A 14,522-nucleotide genomic window follows, 5' to 3' on the forward strand; every position below is an offset into this window, starting at 1 on the left:
TGATAAGATGATGCAGGGATTCATTACCCCTAATTTAGTTTGCCCTTCAATTATTCAGTATTCAGCCACCACAGTCCTTATAGGGATACTTTTGTGGGCTTTTAGAATTGTATTAATTCTGTTAGTTAATAAATATATCTGTTAATTTTAGTAAGCCAGCTCATCTGGAATGTTGGCTTCTGTTTTATGACATTCTTTCTGACAATTATATCTAAATAAATTTTAGATATCTTCTTCTGTCATGAACAAATATCTCATTGTTTTTTACTCCAGGAAGAAAAGACGTGCAGATGTTTATTTTGCATTGGATTGAGGTAGCAGTTTAAAATCATGTTGCTGTAGAAACACATGGAACTAAATAAAAGTATAACAGAATATTAGAAAACTGATTGAGGTAGCTTTGTTTTCTTTTCCTTCCCAACTCAGTGTTCATTTACATGTTAGTTTTTTATAATAAATGATGGGATATTCTTTTTTTTTTAAATTTTTTATTTAAGTTCAATTTGCCAACATATAATGATGGGATATTCATAATGCTGGTGATTTCATGTTTTCTGGATCATCTCATAAGGGGAAAGAAGAGTGATGAGTTTCCAGGTATGTTTTTCTAATTGCTTTTTTTTTTGGACTTATGAAGAGGATCATGGGGTCATAGATTCCATCCTTGCATTTAACTACCATCTAAGTGATATGCTTTAGTACCTTTTGGAAGATGAGTGAAAAAAGTCAAGGTGAAGGAGAATACAGAAAAACTCTCAAAATAGCATTTATTTATAAAAAGCATTTATTGAGCACTTACTGTGTGCAAGGTGGGAATTTGGAGGTAAGGAATAACTTAAAAATAGTTAAGACACTAGAAAAACCAGAATGGCAATACCCAGGTAAAGTCAAAAGGAAGGACTAGTTGGGAGAGGAAGAAGGTCTTGCCTCATTTAATTACTATTCACAAGTAAACCTTGGAGAGTAAATGGTATGTATCACTGTCTAAGAAATGAGACTGAAGATGGCCTAATGAAACTGAAAGACTAAACACTGAAATCCTGAAAGTGTATAAGGAGAATGTGAAAACTTGGAAAAAATAAAATCTTGTCTTGTCAAAATTTAAGCCTTTTCTTTGCTATCACATTGAGAACATGGCTATTTTAGATGTCCCAGCACGAAGGAAGGTACCACATTTCACCACATATCAGCCCCTCTAAATGTTCACCCAGTTGTTAAACCATGTATTTTAAAGTTAAGTATTCGTGTAATAACCCAAAGAAATTCAGAACTGATACTTTTTCATAGTTTACATTTTAATTATCGCTTTTCCAGTCACTACGAATCCTGGCTCCTTTGGTGCCCAGCATTATTTCTTTCACATCTCAGGACTGTGGGACCATACTATGAACAATTGGTTATACTGAGGTACTTGTGAATAGTGCTTTAACCATTTGCAAAGGACTCTCTTGTATGGGACTCCATTGTAAGGAGGCTGCAAAGGGCGCTTTCTAGAGTCAGGGACTGGGTTAGGTAGATGGTGGGAAACAGATGAAGTCCTTGTCCTTAGAGGACTCACTCATAGTCTTGTGGCAAAGGCAGACAAGGAACATGGAGAATAAACCCTGATCATGAGGCATGTTCTGTGATAGTCTACCCACAAGCAAGCTGAAGGGGTTGGATAGGTCCTTAAACCCATTCTGCAGGTGAGAAAAACTGACCCTCAGAGAGGTTAGAGACTTTCTCAAGTTCACCTCGCTATGGAGGAGCAAAGATAAGGTTCTGATTCCAACCCCAGGTCCAGACCTCTTCTACACTGGTACTTTTTTGGGAATAATTTATAACTAAAGTTATAAAAGTGGTGCAGCAGGTACATAGCACTGAAGAAAAGTAAAAGGACACTGAACCACAAGTGTGCACATGGATGTGTCTTTTTTTTTTTATCTTTTTAAAAAGATTTATTTGAGAGAGACAGCAGGAGCAAGGGTTGGGAGAGGTGGGGGCAGAGGGAAAATCAGACTCCTCACTGAGGAGGCAGCCTGTGGAGGGGCTTGATCCCAGGACCAGGCCCTCGAGATCATGACCCGACCTGAAGGCAGATGGTTAACCGACTGAGCCACCCAGGAGCCCCTGGATGTGTCTTTTAAAAACTAAAAGAATTTTTTTTTAAAGATTTTATTTATTTATTCATGAGACAGAGAGAGAGAGGCAGAGACACAGGCAGAGGGAGAAGGAGGCTCCACACAGGGAGCCCGATGCGGGACTCAATCCCGGGACTCCAGGACCACACCCTGAGCTGAAGGCAGGCAATGAACTGCTGAGCCACCCAGGGATCCCAAAACTAAAAAAATGTTAATGTGATTTTTGTGCTTTTGGAGTTGCAGGAAAATAAAGGGAACATTCTGGATTAGGGTGAAATAGAATGGCCCAGTCTTCCAAATGTCAGCACGCAGTCAAGACGACAGTGGCTGAAAGCTGTAGTTGGGTTGATTTGGGGACCTCCTGTGGAGCCCTGTGTGTGATGGTTGAGGGCTGGTGGCTCCCTGTCAGGCCTGCTACTGGGGCAGGTTGTGGGCTCTGCTGGCCTCTCGCTATTCTCTGCAGAGGTTGAGGACTTGCACCCCGCCCCAAAGTCCTTCACTCTTTCCCATTTGCTCAGACCACTTAATTAAAAGAAAAAGTGAGCCCAGTTCTGATGCAGAGTTATGACTAGTAAAAAGAACAATAAAAATGACTATAAAGTGCCTGACAAATAGAAAATGTTTAATAATACTAAGGTGCTTTATGGGGCAAGGGTTTACCTCTTGGCACGGGATAACAGACCTTCCCACAGAGGCTTTTCCCTTGCCGCTGCTCTTGGCAGGCAGGTCTTGTCCAGCCGGAACAGGCGAGTGAGACAGATTCTGTCCGTCTGGGGTCACCTGACTTCATACTGCAAGAAGATCTCAGGGAAGTATCAGCGACTGACATGTGGCCCATTTGTTGGTGACAACCAATAACAGGGATAAAGGACACTTTGGTGACCCAGGAGCAAAAAGGAAACCAAGGAAGAGATGCAGGAAAAAAGAAAAGGGAAGGGGAGGTAAGTAGCAAAGCTACCTCCAGTCTTACAGGAAATTTGGAGCAAATCTTTAACACTCCGTATCAGTTCTAATCAGACTAACCAAAGGATAGACCAAGTTAGAGGTAGGAGAAGAATTACCCTGAATGGCCTTGGGCAAGTTACTTAGTTTCTCTTCTGTTAGAGGAAGATAATAGGAATACTGTGAGTAGTAAAAGCCCATAGTATGGGCTCAATAACAATTCTTTGTTAAAAATTATGTTGGTTAGAGGTTATTGACAGGCTAGAGGAAAAGTAGAGAGATGGTTATAATTTATAGTTGATCCTCAGTGTTCTCTTTTTTAAGACTTTTTTAAAAAGTAGGCTCCACGCCCAGTATGGAGTCCCATGTGGGACTTGAACTCACAACTCTAAGTTCGAGACCTGAGCTGAAATCAAGAGTCAGACATTTAACCGACTCAGCCACCCAAGCACCTCAAGAGTTTATTTTTTAAATAATCTCCACACCCATTGTGGGGCTCAAACTTAGGACCCTGAGATGAAGGGTCACGTGCTATACCAAGTGAGCCAGCCAGCTGCCCCCTCAGTATCCTCTTTTAAAGCTAAGACTGAAGATCTCCCCTCCAAAAAAATCACAAAATATTTATAAACACAGGTGAAAGAACGTAAGCATGCAAAAAAAAAAAAAAAACCAATTAGAGAACCCACATCTATGCTAAGAATAAAATAATGATTACCAGATGGTGCATCATAAAACCTGTACAGTTCAGAGGGAGGTGGTTACTATAGTCTACCTACATATTCCTTTTTGAGCCAGTGTGTAATTCACTGAAGTATAAAAATAAACTCTCAAGCTTTTATTCTCTTATTTATATTATGAAGAGGAAAATTTAAACATACTTTATAGAAAATGTTTAAAGGATTAATTTTGGACTAACTTTTAAGTAGGTTTTAAGCAGCAAAGTTGAAATGACATAAATATGGCAGTATAAGTCCTCAGTGTTCAATAAAATTATCCATCTCATTAAAAAGCACACCATTTGTTTTTTCCTAATTATAAGGATGGAGTTTATAGAAACTGATCTCTTTCATAGTGTTCTTTTTTTTTTCTTTTATAGTTTTTCATGAGAACATACTGATACCAGTAAAGCATATTCTAAATTTGTTTGAATACACAAGTATCTTGATCCTATGGAATATAGAAATAGGATCTTTTAAACTTCTGTCTTAAAAATAATACATATGACCATAGGATAAATTGCAGCGCTGTTTTTTTTTTTTTTTTAATAGTTTAAAAAACATTCTCGTGGCCACTTTACAACCAGAAAAGATCTCATCCAGATGCAATAAAGAGTATGAAACTTTCTGGCAATGTATTACATAGAACAGTGACACTCTTTGTGTTAAAGTGCTAATTTGAGAGAGATTATGTCATTTTCTTAACTCTCTTTTCCTGCTTGACAAATAAAATACTCAACTGTCATAAATCATGAAATAATTCACATTTTACTCTTAATTTCATCTATACCAACTTGTTTAGGAATGAAGTCAGTAAACACTACGTCATGAAGTTATATACTAGATCGTTAGCATTGAGTGCATTGTTTGGTGTTAGGGCTACGCCTCTCATTCCTGAAGAATTCATCCCCATGGTCGATCAAATTGCTAACATATATGAACAACATGTTCCCGTAAATACTCAGTGCTCATTATTCCATCTAATCCCCACAACAGTCTTATAGGCCAAAGAGATTAATAGCCTGCCCCAGGAAGGACAGACAGTCCATAGTGAATTCAGGACTGGATTCTGGGTCTCTCACTCGTCCATTTATTCAATACATATTTATTGAGCACCTAGTGTGTGCTAGTCACTGACAACCCAGTGAAGAGCAAGACAGAGGTCTCATTTCTCGTGGACTTGGCATTCAAATGGGAGTGACTTTAAAACTAAAGAAACTATCTTTAGCAGACCGAAGTGACTGGGTGGCTACTCCTTCCTTCTGATCCCCCCCCACCTCCATCAGTTGGCTCCCACCCATACAGAAGCAGACCACACATACTGGCTGCTTGTGTGAACCTGATCATGGATGAGGCATGAACCCAGGGCAGATGGAGCTGTGACTGGCCTCAATCATTCTTCCAGGTTAAGATGCTTGCTGTGGGATGAGCGAGACTTGAAGTTTCCCTAACGAGATAATTAGGGACAGGACAGGACAGTAAGCTATAGCCCGGGTGTCAGCATGGTTCATTTCTTAAGAGCTCAGAGGGCATAACACCTCTGACCACCTCAATTTGTTAGGTAGGGTGAGGAAATGGAGGCCCAGAGAGATTGAGTAGCAGAATCTGAGCTAGAGTCAGGAATTAGTCCTGATTTACAGGCTCAGAATCTCTTTCCTGGTCACAGAGCCTCCGTCTCCTCACTTGCTAGATTACTTGCAACCTTTCCGACATGATTGCTTCAGACTTAACTGAGTTAATACTTGTGTAGGGCATGGTTCTTCCGCGCCACCCAGTGCAGCATTAGCTGCTGAGGGGCTAAGGTCTTTCTTCTTTGGGGTACACACTCCCCTGGACTTCCTCTCCAAATAGGTCTGTCAGGAAATCTGTGTTTTTTCCCCATCCTGCAAAAGAAAGCAGCTTAGGTGTTATGGATGGAATCAAAAGAAAATATTAACACAGGTGGGCGCTTGTTTGTTAAAGCCTTAGTCCATATTTGTGATGCTAAGGAATCCTGGGATTAGCACCTGAGAATGAGAGATGAGCTGGCACAGCTGCTGGTTAAACTAAACTGTGTCCTAACCTCACTGGCTGTTAATCAGCTAACTCACCTAAACCAATTTACGAGAAGCCCTTCTCAATAAGCCAACTATTACAGGAACACCTGGTCAGGTGACCTTTAGACTTCCTTCCCCTTAATCCCTTCCTACTATCCTATCCTGGCAAGAATGTCTGCAAATCAAATTTTTACAAATCGCATGTTTATAAATTAGATCGCAGTTTAAATGCACTGAGGGAAATTTTCTTTTAGAGCCTTCATTACTCTTTGATGTGAATTCCAGTATCAGGTTGGTCTGTTTAAACATACCTTGGCATACTGATCGTGTCTGTTGCCATTTCTGTTTTGGGGATTTATGTGTTTTAAGTATGTGTATATATATATATATCTTTTTTTTACAATATTCAACCTAACATGATGTATAAAGAAAGTCATGTATCTGACTTAACTGTATTTCAACCTGTGGTTGAAATTTTCTAATTGATTTCGGGTTATTTTATCTTTATTTGCCATATGCAGAGTAGCCCTTCAAATACTAATGGTTGAATACTTTTAAAAGTGAGAGTTAATATTTTCATAATTTTTATTTGTTTTACTCTTTCGATAACGTCCATTCCTGGGACATTGCCTTTTCACTCATTGCTGTATTATTTACCACACCTGGTATAGTGGATGGCACATTTTATGTGCTCAAAAACATTCGTAGAAATGAATGAAACTGTTTTATGTGAACATTTTAAGGTTAATTAATAATCTTTGCCTTCATAGCTTTGAGCAGAAAGGATTTAAATATTTCACCTTCATTTGAAGAAATGAAAATGAATTCTTTAGCTGTGCAGGTTAGAAACAACACATCCCTCCAATTACACATTAGAAAACAGACCTACTTTTCCTTAAACATTTCTTGCACATCTACCGTGTGCCTCCACCATGCTATGCTCTGAGCATCAGATGGTTAAGACAGTGACCCTGGAGATTAGGACAAGTTCTGTTTCATATGTTCCAAATTTAATTTGCTCTCTTTTATTGATTTCTTGGCACACCATGGGAATCCCTTATACCCAAATGACTCACCACCCAGGGTAACTGGTGGTAGGAGCAGGGCTGTCCTCACAGATGTGTGGGTCTGATCAGCAAGGTTGTGCACTCTGGGGACGAGGGAGGGACTAAGATGGACTTTGCCGAGGTCACCAGACCTAGACATCAGCCTCTTCCTCTGTGTTTTAAGTAGGGACCAGTGTTCCCCTCTCTCCTACAGGCCTACTCAGACTGTCTTGTCTTTCCTTTTATCCTTTCCCCATCTCCCTCATTTCCCCTGTTTCTCCCAGGCTCAAGCTCCAACCCCCCATAACAGCTAAGAGAAACGCTTTTACAAAGGCACACATTTGATTTCACAGAATCATGCAATCTATTGTATTTGCTCACATTATAGAGTTGAGAGTATAAAATGTAGAATTTCTCAGGGAACTCCAACTTTACGGGGGCAGTGTTTTAGTTTGGGTTTAGGGAGAAGAAATCTGTTCACTTTTGATCTGTGTTTTGCTGTCTGGGCTAGCTACCTTGGGTTTTGTGGTTATTTAGTGTTTTTTTTTTTTTGTTTTTTTTTTTTTTTTGCTTTCATAGTGTTAATTCTATTAAGACATGTCATACATATATCGTGTTAGGAAATATCGACTGTTGCCGCTAACCCCATTTTACTTTTATGAGATTTGCTCATGGATTCCAGATGCCTTTTTTGATTGTCCACAGCTACAGAAAATAAAATCAGTCCTCTCAAGGTTCTTTAATATCATTGGGGAATTTGTGTCTGTTCTGGTTTTAGGCACAACCTCCTTGGGTTATAGTTTCTTTTAAATTTAAAGAATGGTCTGAGAGGATCAAGTACAGTTAATAAAAAGATATAAACCCACCTGTCTGTTTTTCCTTTTCCTTAGTACTTTTTTTCCCCACTGGTCTGTTAACTCTTGGTTGTTCTTTAGCCTTTACTCTTTATTTTCACTTCAAGGGGGTTCAGAGAGAATAGAGAAGGGAAGAAGGATTTTGATCTGAGAGATGGAAATGCATGTGCAAAGGCCGTGAGGCAGGAAAGAGCATGGAACATCCCAGAATATCCCGGGACTGAAAGGAAATGTGGGCTTTGAGCATAGAGAGTGATGGCAAGGTGGTGAGAGAGAAAGCTAGAGCATTCTCAACAAGGCCCTTATGTCTAGGCCATGTTAAAGGTTTCAGACCTCTTCTATGGCCTGGACAGTTAGTTATTGGATATGTTTTAAGCAAAGGAGGACACAGTCCAACTTACTTTTTTTTTTTTTAAACAAGTTCTCTCCAATTAAGATGTGGACCATGGATTGCAGAGAAAGTAGAACAAAGGTGGACCAAGGTGTTGATGCCTAAGAGCTATGAGATGGTTATAGTGGTGTAGCTACTACAGTAGGTGATTTTGTGAAGAGAAGAGAAGCAGCAGGTGATTTTGTAATATTTGATGAGAGGTAGAATCGAATCCACGGGCGTCGAGACTGGCGTGGGTGAGGCAGGAGGAGTTCAGGTAATAGACGAGGCAAACGGTGGTTCTGTGCTGCTGCTGTGTGTCAGAAGAGGGCCCACTTGCTGCCAAAGGAGCCCTGGGAATAGAAGGGGGAATTGTGCTTTGGAGATATTGAATCTGAGAGGCTCCTGGGATAACCAAGTGGGAATGTTGGATAAGGAGGTAGATAACAGGTCTGGCAAAAGTCTGGGCTGGAGGGCAAAACTCGGAAGTTCATTGGCTTATAGATAATAATTGAAGCCACTTAGGGTGGATTGTGTTGCGTGGAAAGAAATTGTAGTGAGGGAAGGCATCCCCAAGACACTCAGATGTTCCCAGGCAGAGCAGAGAAGGGGTTGCTGGCACGGAGCCCCAAGGAACTTGTAGGGCATAGTGGATCAGGAGCTGGTGGAGTGGTCGATTTTGTTAATGCAGCTGAGATTTCAAATAAGATGGCACCTGGGAGTCCGGCTCTGGCTTCTCTACAGGGAGCCCATTAGTGGTCTTAGCAGAGTAGTTTTGTGGGTGGCAAGCAGAAGACATGCTTGAGTGATCTGAGGGTACAGTGAGAAGCCAAGAGAGAGAACCAGCCACCTCTTCTCTGCTTGACTGCAGGAGAGTTGGGACTGGAGTTGAAGGGACAGATTTGGTATTTTTTTAAAAGATTTTATTTATTTATTCATGAGAGACCCAGACTGAGAGAGAGAGAGGCAGAGGGAGAAGCAGGCTCCATGCAAGGGGAGCCCGATGTGGGACTCGATCCAGGGTCTCCAGGATCAGGCCCTGGGCTGGAGGCAGCGCTAAACAGCTGAGCTACCCGGGCTGCCCAATTTTGTATGTTTTTTAAGATGGAAGAGACCCAAACATGTTTACATGTTGATGGAAAGGAGTCCGTAGGGAGCAAGAGGGCCTGCAGGGTGGCAAGATCCAGAGGATGGGTGGCATGGCTGGCTTTGGGTTGTTTTGTTAATTCTTTTATGTGCTTTTCTAAAATCCCCGATGAAAGAGACTGACCCAGGTTAGACTACTACGACACAGTAGCCTACCTCCCACACTAGCACTCAGAGACCCCTCCTCTGCCAGCCCCCCAGCGTGCTCCCTGAAGAGTCTGAACTCCTTGTCAGTGAGGGGATGCATCTCCCCACTTAAAGGACAGCCCTCATTCACCTAGCAGAATATGAACATCTTTTATCTTTTGTATTTGAGTGGAGTAATTGACAAAGCAGAAGATCCAGTTCAAGATAGAGCCCTACTTTATTGAAAGAAATGCTAAGATAAAATAGAAACACTGTATGAAAATGTTTCTCAGACCAGGGAGGCAACTTATGCGTTGCCTTGTATACACCCAACTGACTGGGTCTTGAGTTTTGGGGAATTCATTAGCATTCACCTTAATGGATTTTAAGTATCCTGCAGGTATGCAGAGACAATTTTTAGACTCCAGTCTGAATTGGGCCTGAATAAAGTAGATGCTCAAAGAAAAGGGCTTTAATTTTCTGGGAGAAAAGAAAATAGTTTTTTGCAGCAAGTATAATTTTTTCAACTTATTTTTTTCTTAATAAACTTTATTTTCTAGAGCAGTTTTGGGTTCCCAACAAAATTAAGCAGAAAATCCAGAAAGTACCCATATACAGCCTGGCCCTAAGTAGCATACCCCGACAGCCAACCTCCCCGTACCCCAATGATACGTTGTTACAATTGATGACGCCCACAATGATACCTCCTTGGCACCCAAACTCCCTTATTTTACATTTGTGTTTATTCTTGGGGTTCCACATTCTACAGGGACATGCTTCCACCCTGTTGTATCACACAGAGTACTTTCACTGCCCTAAAAACCCTCTGTGCTTCACCTGTTCGTCTCCCCCTCCCCTCTATTTCTTCCTTTCTGGTTTTTGTTGTTGTTGTTGTTGTTGTTTTAGATTTCGTTTATTTATTCATGAAAGACAGAGAGAGAGAGAGAGGGAGAGGGAGAGGCAGAGACATAAGGAGAGAAGCAGGCTCTCCGTGAGGAGCCTGATGTGGGACTTGATCCCAGGACTCCGGGGAAGGCAGATGCCCAACCACTGAGCCACCCAGGTGCCCCCCTCCCCTCGATTTCTGTACTTGTTTGCTTGCAGTAATCCTCTTCCATAGTAAACATAAAAATTTGTTTTTCACCTTCCTCCTTTCTGAAGATCTCGATAGAACCCTGATAATAACAACTTTGATTTGATTTAAGCACTTTTGTATACAACAGAAAAATTCAGCCACTGACCTGGAATTACAACTTTAAAGCAATAAGAAGTCTAATTCCAGCTTTTTTCCTCTCTCCGTCAGTATTCCTTCCTCCCCACCCCCCATTTAAACTCTCTGTAGTTAACATTTCAACAGAAGCTTTTTTTTTTCTTTTCTTCTTTGGCAGAGGGCTGGAGGGGAAGCAGACCCGCCCTTGACCCTTGCCTCCCAAATCCCTGCGGGGCAGTCAGCTGAGCCTGTGTTCTTTGTATTTGTATTTGGCCCCCTCCTGGGTGTTGCAGAGTAGATTTCTGTTCCTAAAGAGCCGAGAAGGGAAAGCTGTGGCTCTTAAAGGTACTAACAACAGTGTTCTCAGCAGGGACTTTAAAAGAAAGACGGAGAAAGGTAGTTTGGGGATTAAGGGGTTAAATCATTAGCATTCTAGACTTTGCTGTTTACTCACAGCTACTCCCTACCGAAAATACGAAAATAGGTTGCTTTAAAGCCAGGGAAACTGGCCATTGTAAACTCTCCTGTTTGAAAGTGGTTGGGAAAGATCCCTTAAAGGTGTGGGGTAGGTCGGATTGAAAAGACCAATTCTTCTGGGAAGGGCCACCTTCCACATCAGCTTTACCCACACCTAGTGTTCCCCATTACCAAGCCTTTATCCTCCTTTTCGGAGTCCTTCTGGATGCCTTGGCGGAGACAGGAGTAAAGCAGGCACCCCTTTCTGGACTTCACCGTGCACCTTTTTTCTCATTTCACCAGTATTCGTATTTACCTAGTATTTATCTATTGACTGTTTTTACCCTCATCCCAAATGAAAGTAGGCATGAAATCACAGGTTTGATGTGCTGGCTATATTTTCTAATACTTACTAAAAAACACTTGTAACTATTTAGAAACGACAAAGTAGTCGTCCGGGTACCACCTGAAATAACCCTGCATCTCCACAGTGATGTGTGTCCCACTGTTCAGAACACGGATGTAGACCACAGCCTCACAGAGCTGGAAGGATGCCCCAGATTTCCTGAAGTTCATGAATTGAAGTCCAGGGAGGTTTGTGGGTGCATTTGAGACAACATCTCCTTCCTTCCCAGGTACCGGCAAATGTCAAGGCAGGGATGCCTCCTTGCTGGTCTCTTCTCACAATTTTGTGCATTTTCAGATTTTTTTTTTCCCCACTCAGGGTTAATTGCTGGTAAAGACTGGTCTCCTGCCCCACAGGATTGTGTAAACTGAAGGCTGAGCCCTGAGGGTAGGGGCTTAGAGATATCTAAATAATTTGCCTATCTCTCCCTTAAACACCCACCCCAGGTGCTGTGTATGCCCTGGAAAAGGTGCTGTCCCGCAAACTGACAAGGGCCCAGGCCTTCTGGAGTTTACATTCCAGGAAGAATGAATGACAGGGACAAAAGGGAAATAGGTAATAACAAGGAAATATTGTATAGTAGTAAGTGTTCTACAGAGAATGGAAACACAGGGACATGACAGGTGGTTTGGGGGAGTGGGGCTGCTTAGATGTGGCCTTCTGGAAAGAAGTCTCAAGGCATGAAGGGGCCCACCCTGGGAAGAGCAATCCAGGCAGAGGGAACAGCTCCTGCAAAAGTTTTGGAAAATCTTTGGGAAATACCAAGCCAGTTCAGTGGAACTCTGGGGTTCAGAGAAGGGAATGAGGTAGACCAGTTGGTCGGACCTCACGGAGGGCAGTGGGGAGTTGGGACACTAGCTCATACCAGGGAATCATATCCCAGAATTCAGCTCCAGACACAAAGCAGATCACAGGACATACCAGACCTAGTGTGTTAGAGTTTGTCTGAAGCCTGAAGCAGGTTGCCTTAATCTCTTAACTACATTTTAACAGTACTGGCAGCCCTGCCTCACAGAGGGGCATGTGTACCACACCTAGCACAGTCCTGGTGTGCTGAAGCACCCAGTGCAGGTATCTTCCTCTTAACCCCTTAGGCCTTCTGAGACACCCTTACTGGTAGAAAAAGAGTTTCATTACCAAAAATAAGCCAAGATTTTTTTTTAAAGATTTTTATTATTTATTTATTTATTTATTTTATTTAAGAGAGAAAGCGCCCCTACATTTGCACAGGGAGGAACAGCGAGAGAGGCAGGAGCAAGACTCCACGCCAATATGGGGCTGGATCTCAAAACCCTGAGATCATGACCTGAGCTGAAATCAGGAGTCGGACAGTTAACTGCCTGAACCAGCCAGGTGCCACCAGAAATAAGCCAAGATTTTTCAGGTTGGTGTTTGGATAATTCTGCCCTTTGCTGGACTCATCAAAGGAAAGTGCTGGAGATTGTTGGCTGGTATTGGCTGGGTTTTCTGGGAGAGATTTTAGGGGCATGAACCCTTGATATTTAGCATTCTTTCTAGAGGACCTTTTTGAGTGCAGTTTACCAGGCAGTGTAATCAAGGCATTGTGTCAGAGGAGGAATAAAAGTTGTGGCTGTAACAAAGAGCCCTGGAAGGGCATATGTGGTTTTGTGCCTTTAGATTTTTCTTTTCTGTTGAGCGACGACAGAGAGCTCAAGTTCACATGCAGGAGCTGGGAGGAGGGGAAGAGGGAGAGGGAGAGAGAGAGAGAATGAGAATGAATCCTAAGAAGCAGAATCCATGTCCACCAGGGAGCCCATTGCAGGCCGTGATCCATGACCCAAGCCAAAATTGAGAATTGGATGCCCAACTGGAGCTACCCAGGTGTCCCAGATTTTTCTGATTTGAAAATATTTTCTAATTTAACACATGCATGTTAAAAAAAATTTGAATATACCATTAAAAGGAACCTTGCCTCTACTTTTGACTCCCTAGAGACAACCACTGTTACATTTTCTGATGAATGCTTATGGATTCAAACATTCAGTATACATATTCAGATACTTTGCATGCATTCCTTATGATTTTTGGAAGGCAGAATGTTCTTAAATCCTTGAGTATATGGTAGCTGCCCCAAGGTTTGGTAAGAATAGGACAGCATAGAAGATGGGATGTCACGAGGATATCGATCTCTGAGCACGAGTGAATTTGGGGACTTGCAAATAGTATAGATCCTTGCTAAGGGAAAATTAAAAATCATATGTACTATTAAATGAAGCCAATTCTGTCTGTAGAGAGAATGTTTTGGAAATAAAATGGGACCTTGAGTATTCTCATTGTATATACTCTAGGGGAATCCTTTGGAATCTTTTCTTCTCTCACTGAAGCCTGAAAGTGATTGGGTTGCTTGTGGGTGTCTTCATCTTGGCATCCCTGGTAAGCAGATGAGGCCAGGAGTGAGGGTGGTCATCTGTGGTCCTGGGAACTGTCCCCAGTCAGCAGGCAGGCCCCTCTGATGGAAAGCAGACAGTCTGTGCAGGGGAGGCGGCCAGCATCCTACTCTAGTTGTCAGAGTGAGCACTTCAGCTCCAGGTGGGTTCCTGGATGCACCTCCTGAATGGGCAGGGGCTGGATGCCCAAGCTTGTAGTCTCAAGGCATTTGCATTAGAAGCCCTGGGTCACAGCTGAGAAGCTCCTTAGTTGACACCTCACTACCCCACCCCAGAGCCACTCCTGGACTGAATCCTTTTGGTTCAGGGTGTTCCTGAACTGCAGGTTGCAATCTGTTCTCTGCTTGAAGCCACTAGTACTGGCAGGGTTTTCTGGTGAGTGTGTCCAGACTCTGGGACCCGGGAGTGGTTCTGAATGGCGACAGCCAGTGTTTGATCACCTAAACTTTAATCCTTGCAACATGAGTTGCATTTTCCAAAATGCTAGAAGCTTTTCTTAAATGAGCAGAGAGTAGTCAACAGATTAAAGGAAGCTCCCCACCACTATTTTTCCAAACTCAAAAACTGTGTTAAACAGTAAGATTTTTCACAGAACTACACAAAACTTGCCTTAGGTTTATGATTTTTTTCCATTTTAATGTCCTTTCATGGATATTGCCTAATTTAACCCTTGCAGCAACCCTTTG

General features: G+C 42.2%; 1 protein-coding gene across 4 annotated transcripts in view; it reads left to right on the plus strand.

Moving 5' to 3' along the window:
* Window positions 1-14,522, plus strand: part of KCTD1 (potassium channel tetramerization domain containing 1) — a 183,987-nt gene that overhangs the window by 101,082 nt on the left and 68,383 nt on the right. The window contains exon 1 of one of the 4 annotated variants that reach the window (XM_025429264.3): window positions 5,975-6,105. The exons of the other annotated variants lie outside the window; for them this stretch is intronic. The gene's annotated coding sequence lies outside the window, so the exon portion shown is untranslated. Of the gene's footprint in view, window positions 1-5,974; window positions 6,106-14,522 lie in introns of those variants that run through there. 4 annotated transcript variants of the gene reach the window in all.

Source organism: Canis lupus, chromosome 7 (assembly GCF_003254725.2).
Source record: "Canis lupus dingo isolate Sandy chromosome 7, ASM325472v2, whole genome shotgun sequence".
In the NCBI taxonomy this organism is placed as follows: Eukaryota; Metazoa; Chordata; class Mammalia; order Carnivora; family Canidae; genus Canis; species Canis lupus.